The sequence below is a fragment of the Formica exsecta genome, unplaced genomic scaffold, assembly GCF_003651465.1.
Source record: "Formica exsecta isolate Colony F162 unplaced genomic scaffold, ASM365146v1 scaffold247, whole genome shotgun sequence".
Classification (NCBI taxonomy): Eukaryota; Metazoa; Arthropoda; class Insecta; order Hymenoptera; family Formicidae; genus Formica; species Formica exsecta.
Window position 1 is genome coordinate 1830311 of NW_021849743.1, and position 5654 is coordinate 1835964.

At 34.7% G+C, this 5654-nt stretch overlaps 1 long non-coding RNA gene across 1 annotated transcript in view; it reads right to left on the reverse strand.

The window, feature by feature from the left end:
- LOC115236233 overlaps nucleotides 1–4348 on the reverse strand; it is a 69746-nt gene extending 65398 nt beyond the window's left edge. The window contains exon 1 of the long non-coding RNA XR_003884155.1: nucleotides 4231–4348. This is a non-coding gene — a long non-coding RNA (uncharacterized LOC115236233). The remainder of the gene's footprint in view (nucleotides 1–4230) is intronic.
- Between the last annotated feature and the right edge of the window lie 1306 nt (nucleotides 4349–5654).

Genomic DNA, 5654 nt, shown 5'->3' on the forward strand with positions numbered 1-5654 from the left:
TATATATATATATATATCATATGAAGTACATTTTACTAATCGCTTTTTACGAAAAAAATATGATCAGAAAATCAATGAGACATAAGTAATATTTTTCGTACAAGAATAAAAAAACGCAATAGTGTTTCGCCGAGACTTTCCGCGACATTAAAAGTCGAAAATGTCGAAGTGATCGAATAGAGAAAAGGGATTAGAACTCCGAGGGAACTTCAAAGCGGTAAAAAGAGTATTGCCGTACTCCTACCGGGCCTTTTTCCATTGACCTGAATTCTTTCGGCGAGCCTGTGCGTTTTTCTCTCTCTCAATACCATATCCCCCAACTACCATCTCTCCCCCGTCCTCTTTCTCCTCCAGAAAAGTTTTCATCGCCTATTGTATCTTTTGTGTTCCACCGCACTATTCCCGTCGCTGTATTTCTTATTTTTTTTTTTTTTTTTTCTGTTTCCTGTCATACTCGTCGAACGTATTAAAGGAATTCGGTTGAGCGTGCCTTTTTTTTTTGTCGAGTACGCCCGTATATGCAGTTTCACTCGGATAAGAACACCACCGACACGCGCATTCTTCATCTTCCGTTGTGTGTAATCTCCCACCGGCCATTTAAGCCACGTCCTGATTTCATAATGTATATTTGACTCATTCTTGATACACAGTCTCGTGCACAGTTTGGCTCGATAGTTTTCGTTACCGTAATTTATGTCAATTTCTCCCCAAATGGCAAACCGCTGTTTGCATTGCCAGTAATTTATATCTTATTGTACATACTTGTAATGCAGATAATATATTGTACTTTGAGGAATGAATATACCTTCTACGGTGTAATAATTTTCGTGGAGGAGAGACAATATTTAATTTTCATCGATTCAACTTCATACATATATTTAATTTTAATCTCTCACTTTCAGTATAAGAGAGAATAAAGACATCGCATTTATTATTCGCGATTTGCCATCAGAAATCATTTCAATCGCTTATAATCCCAATTCTTCTCAACAAAAAAAAAATTCGATTTAATTTCATAATATTGAAATTAAGCTCTCTAAAAGATTACATGGTTAACATTAAACTATTTTACAGACAATCAATTTATCGCATGGTCATAAAACACAGATTTTTAATGGTCGTTGTTCTACTTTTCTCGCGATAAAACGGGCATCGCCTTTTGCCAGTTGGTGCACCGCTTTTTAACTGCTCCGGTATGCACTCAATGCGGTTCGCCCTAATTTGAGAGATAAAGATGAGTCACGCAGAGGGAATAATGATGTCATATATTCTGAATAGCGGTATATATCCGGGGGTGTATTTGGCAGGCATACGCGGGTGCCAGCGAGCGATATATATGCGCTACCACGTTATTGTGATGCATACATTTGCGTCGAGAACGCAAGCTTGGCATCGCAGCGCGGCAATGAAAAGCATTATCCTTTATCGAATACGGGTAAAACTATGTTTCTATAAAGAGATTACAAGATACAGATATTTATAGAATTATTTTTATAGAATTAAGGAAAATAATGTGTGTCCAAAACCATCTTCGAAATTAAAATTATTAAAAAACATCAAATTTTATTATTATTATTAAAACTCACATTTCGAAATTCAAAGACATGTTTTCTCACGTATTTGTCGCATAGAACGCGGATAAAGCCGGGTGTCTAATAAATTAGCGCCGTATGCGATTTACTCTCGTGCCGATTGATGCATCGCGGACATCGAGTTTAATCGAACGGCACGATTTCCGTGTGCGGACGCAAATGAAAATGGACGTGCGACAGAGAAAGGAAGCGACCGAGAAAAAGAAAGAGTGAGAAGGAAAAAGAAAAAGAGAGACGCGACGAGATGGGATAATTCTCACGGCGAAACATCGCACCGGCATCTGAATGCGCCCATAATCGAGCCGATTGCAATTCGGTCGGAATGGATGAAAAAAAAAAAAGAAAAAAGAAAGCGGATTCGTGTCGAAATAACCTGGCACTATTGTTATCACTATTGTGTACTCGCTATATATTACATCCGATATTAAGGCACAACAATCGGCAAATAGTTTCGTTTACGAACATCCCGGTCTACGGCGATTAAAAACGCCGTCAAGTAGACGAACCAATTCCCAGTCGTCTAACTCAGGATAAATGCCTAATCTAATCGCGCGCGATCTGAATGTAAATCGTGCGAAATTGTGCAACAAAAGCTGCATTCGAGTTCATCAGGGAAACGTGACCGCTGAACCTAATGGCGATTTAACCTGTAATTTTGATGCATTTTCTAATTTGAGTGTATACAATGTTCGTTAATAGAATTCCGAAGTCGTTTTTATCGACAAAATGCAATTTGAGTTTTTTTTTTTGTATTAGCTGCGCATAGAATAACAAACGTGTTCCTATATAAAGCTAATGCATGGCATTTCTTGTACTAAAAAATTAAAAAGATTCAAATTTACATTTTTATATGCTAATTTCGGGGATTTCCTTATTTTGTATATATGTTTATTTTTTTTTATGGGAAATATTCATTTTAATATAATCTATTAATAATTTTAGTGTATATTAATACGCTAGATATAACTGTGAAAAAAAGAGACATCACTTAAAATATTTTTTGCTGATGAACCGTCAAAGAAATAAAATTGATCCGGGGAATGCGAATTGAACAAGGAACGTTCGGGTGAAGTAATAATTTTCTAAGATGTGATGCGGTTTCAGCATAAAGTTTACGACTGGTAAGACGCCCGTCTTCCATTACTCTTCGTCAATTAACTTAATTATCTAATCGTATAATGAATTTCGCCGGCGAGGCTCCGTCAAACGACCAAGCCGGCGTAAGGCATGGTTAGTAATCGTTCCTTTGGTATACGACGTATACGAAATGGCCGTGGTAATCATGATTCTCTTGCAATTAAAGCTTTATCACCGTTTAGTTACCGGCATCCGTGCCTTGGCCCCTTTCGAAAATTGACTGCAAAAGTACATGGGGATGTGAAATTTGCCTCTCATTGATCTAAGCTATTTCTATTGTAATTTAGCATATACCATTAACTGTTTATTATTTTATAGAATCAAATCCAGGCAGGCCAAAGTAATTATAATCTAACATCGTTAATGTCTAACTGTATACTAATTATTATCGCAAATATATATTTAAAATTTGTCATGTAAAACTTATAAAATTTAGTTGAAATCTTGAAAGAAAGAAAAAACGCGTTTGTAAAATAATATATTTATAAAATGATTAAGTTTATACTTTGTATCATATCACGTTGCGGCATTTCGTTATATCAAATACGATTGAAAGAGATGTTTTTCTTTCTTTTATTGCGGGCAAGATACGTAAAGATTCTACAGTACACCCGGGAATTACATACAAACGTGCTCGTATGTAATAATGATGTTGCAATAATATATTTATCACATATATATAATAAATACACACACACAAAGAGAGAGAGAGAGAGAGAGAGAAATTGAATGTTATATTGCAACAATTTATCTTTGCCACGTAAATAATAGTCAAGTAATAGAATCACTATTATTTAAACTTGCCAACGTCAATAGCCCCGAGCAACAGTTTACAAGACTACTGTCAGGTTTGATAAACAAACTAAACTGCAAAGATTGACGGAAAGCTCGTTATATCAAATACGATTGAAAGAGATGTTTTTCTTTCTTTTATTGCGGGCAAGATACGTAAAGATTCTACAGTACACCCGGGAAAAATATCTTGCACTTGTACATCCTTATTTTTCCGTATTTCGCGATTTTTATTCTTTCCACGCTTAAAGCTTTCAGCTTTAGGTTAGATCACCGTAGCACTGAGAGTTTCAGCAGTAACGTATGACATACATTATGCAAAAGAGGTCAACTGTAATGTAATTCGTAAAAATCACGTATGGGGTCACGTTCCATTTTGGTTACTTTCGCATGGCACATTACGGTCTCGCGTTCGTTCCGCTTTGATCATTTTTAGCTCTTTTAAATTTCGAGCACATTTAACTTCATAAATCCCGCCTACTCCCGACTAGTGCGATAAAATAATTTATTAAATTTATTCGGAAAGATTCGATAAATTTTGTATACATGATATCTTTCATAAAGAAATAAAGAATAAACATATTTTCCTTTTTTTTAAAGAATTTTGTAAATGGATGAATTCTTTTTCATAAAATTCTCTATTCCAAACTTATTTCTATATCTGAAATCTCTTAAATCTAATATGTGCATGCATTTTTTTAACACTCACCAAAAATGTCGTGGTCTTTCCGGGCAGAAGCTGAATATTTGATGCTGCTTTTAATGAACCGGCAATGTTATTGATTATTTTGCGATCGATAAAATTTACTTTTCACATTGTTAGGAACATCGATTCCAATCGCGATAAATCCGGAAACGCCAAGTTTGTCATGTCTCGTCTCAGATTTTTGTTCGTTGTGTAAATAGTTCTACGTCAACTATGTCGTTTAAAATTTGACCATTTAACAAATCAACAAAAAAACGCATTCAAAATATCCATTGTTTTTTTACAATACTTTTTAAGCGCTTTTAAACCATTCAAATATAAAAATTGGATAAAAATTGGATTCATAATTTCTAGAAACACGCATCTCATGATGCATAGTTTATATTAAATATAATAAAAAATAATATATTTTAAATATTAATTTGCATTCAATTACATACAAACGTGCTCGTATGTAATAATGATGTTGCAATAATATATTTATCACATATATATAATAAATACACACACACAAAGAGAGAGAGAGAGAGAGAGAAATTGAATGTTATATTGCAACAATTTATCTTTGCCACGTAAATAATAGTCAAGTAATAGAATCACTATTATTTAAACTTGCCAACGTCAATAGCCCCGAGCAACAGTTTACAAGACTACTGTCAGGTTTGATAAACAAACTAAACTGCAAAGATTGACGGAAAGCGCAGTTCGTGGTGACGTTTGCTCAAATTTGTCGATTCTGTGTAATTCAACAGGTAGCGCAAAGGCGCAAGTCAAAAGAAATTGTTTAAATGTTCGACCGAGATGCACAATGCAATCTTTCTTTTTTTTTTCCTCTCTTTCCTTATCTTGAATTAACGTGCAACAGGTGCGCCAGTATGCGTCTCCATCACGTAAGTCAGACGGAGTAAGTCATCTCGAAGTTTCTCTCACCGACGTTTCTTGACATATTTGAGAGCTACTTGCTGACGTATATTTACCGTCTGCGAATAAATAGACACATTCTTTCCTACAAAGCTATACAGAATGTAATCAAACGAAAGAACGAACGTGGCTTGGAATCAAATAGAAAATTCAATTCTCACCATAAATATTTTACATGTAAACATGTAAACATATATTCGGAAATGTGATAGAAAGAAATATGTTTTCCAAAAACCTGAACAAATATAAAATCTATCGTACACTAAACAAAACTGCGACAATTTTTGTCGAATATTGGCTTCAGTAAATTTGAAGAAAAAAAATTTATCTTGGATAAAACGGTAAGAGAGAAATAAACATCAAGATTTTGTCAAACGTGCGATCTCCAAAAGCGTCTGTTTAAAAAATAAAGCTGCGAAATCTTTCTCACATGCTTACATTACATTTGTCGTGATATATCCGCGGATGGGCTGAGAATCTCAAAGATTGATCACGAACAGTAGAAT